At 39.1% G+C, this 1,973-nt stretch overlaps 1 protein-coding gene and 1 non-coding gene across 2 annotated transcripts in view; one reads left to right on the forward strand and one right to left on the reverse strand.

The window, feature by feature from the left end:
* PRKD3 (protein kinase D3) overlaps positions 1–1,973 on the reverse strand; it is an 82,800-nt gene that overhangs the window by 15,807 nt on the left and 65,020 nt on the right. The gene's annotated exons all lie outside the window — the stretch shown is intronic.
* On the forward strand, positions 450–554 carry LOC115868453. The gene has a single exon (XR_004045604.1). It is a non-coding gene; the product is annotated as a U6 spliceosomal RNA (small nuclear RNA).

The raw sequence follows: 1,973 nt of genomic DNA on the forward strand, positions 1-1,973 counted from the left end.
AACTATGTAAATCTACTTCCAGTAAGATAACAATAATGAAAATACTAGAAAGCATGTAATATTAATATAATAAGCATCATAAAGCTTTTCACGCTGTTTTCACTAGAAATTCCTAAATTTAGTTATGATGACCCAAAGCTGATGACATGAGGAAAAAATGCTTCAGAATTATGCTTGCGAGCCATGTGTCAAGAAGAAATCAGCCAAAAAAGGGGAAGAAATCAGCCTTAGAAATATATTCCTAATTTTAATTTTGGCTGGACAATGAGATATTCCAAATCTAAGCATGAAAAAGATATCTAAGATTATATTTCCACTCTAATAGAGGATTTCATGTTTATTAATATTCTATTTAAAGTCACTTTACAGAATTGACAGCCTGGAGTGACAACAGATCCCCTGCAGGTACAATCTTGATTGTCATTACTCTGAAGAAGAAGTGAGGCAGAGCGCACATCGGCAGCACCGGTACTAAAATTGGAAGGATACAGAGAAGACAAGCACAGCCCGTGCACAAGGCTGACACACAAATTCACGAAGCGTTCCATATTTTAAGAAAAAATTAAAAAGGGAGGCAAAAGCTACTACTAGTGACCAATCTTGTAATAAACGTATTGTTAGCTTATATTTTTCTTACCTGCTCCACTAAGGAAACATAAACTCAGTCAGCTGTGTCTTCTTGAGCTCCACTCCCAAGTGAGCAGGACTCTGAGAGCATTCACTACACGTCACCATGATTTCCTAAACCTTATGAATAGATACCAATGTGCATCTCATAATTTATCATTTAAGGATATTCAGAAAAATAATCCATGCTAGATTTTATTTTTCTCAGTAACTCATCAAAGAGGTGACTGTGTTAGATCAAATTCAAAACACCCAATACGTGAACGTTCCATGGGGTTTAGGTCATCGCCAATATCTTTCAATTATATCTTAATAGACTGAGGCTCACTAAATTAAGTCTTCAGTTTTGAATTAAAAAAAGAACATGGCTGTGAAAACAGAAATAATTTTAAGCAGTTTTGGTTTACAGCACATCAGTTGTGAGAATGATGTTGGCTCCAACAGCCTCCTGATTAAGTGTGCCAGTAGAACTACCAAACGAGTTTAAGCAATTGTAGTGATAAATGCAGCGTTTTTGAATAATTTAATTATGAAAATGGGTAAGGTTGTCTGTACTTCTAACACCTAGATTACTGATTCTAAGTTCGCTTTTTTATTTTTCGTTTTAGAGTTAAGAAATAGTTAATTCAGATATGTGTAGCCTTTGATCCTAAAAAGTGGTTAGAAAATGAAGCAAAGCAAAAAATACCTTTTCTGAGCACACTAAACAAACTCTGATTCAAAAATTCATAAATCAAGAATTAAAACCACCCAGAAGAATTTATTTCAGAGGACGGCAATGAACCTGCACCTATGGGAGAGGGACATATCTGATCGGAGCACACAGGAGATGAAAGGGGAGGAGGAGAGAGTGGAGCACATCCTGGCCCACTAGGCCTTGAGGACGATGTTCCCGCTCAGAGCAACCAGTCCACAGAGCAGACCACATGGCAGGCCCCACTATGAGACATGGCGTCCCTCACTGACCCATAGCCCTACAGGGGACAACACTGGAGACACAGTGTGGGAATTGAGCCCGATAAGATCCCACCACCCCGAGGTAAAACATTAAAGGGGTGCAACAGAACAGCAGGAGAGAGAAGCGGCGAGGTCCCCAGGGCATGCCAAAGGTGGACTTTGGGGCAGGGCTTGGTGCCCCCACAGACTAGACTGGAAAAACACTCGTAAAGGCCAACAACCAGTCCTTGAACTAATGACAAGCTTTTCTTTCTTGTTGTGGTTTTTTCTGTCATTGGTTTATTGTTGGTGGTGTTTTGTTGTATATTGTTGCTTGGTTTTGTGCATGTTATTATCTCCGTAGGTCTGTCTAAATAAGATAGGCTGGATGAACAATCTGGAGGAGAAAA

The sequence above is a fragment of the Echinops telfairi genome, unplaced genomic scaffold, assembly GCF_000313985.2.
Source record: "Echinops telfairi isolate 266 unplaced genomic scaffold, ASM31398v2 ScPeMD7_10;HRSCAF=50, whole genome shotgun sequence".
NCBI lineage: Eukaryota > Metazoa > Chordata > Mammalia > Afrosoricida > Tenrecidae > Echinops > Echinops telfairi.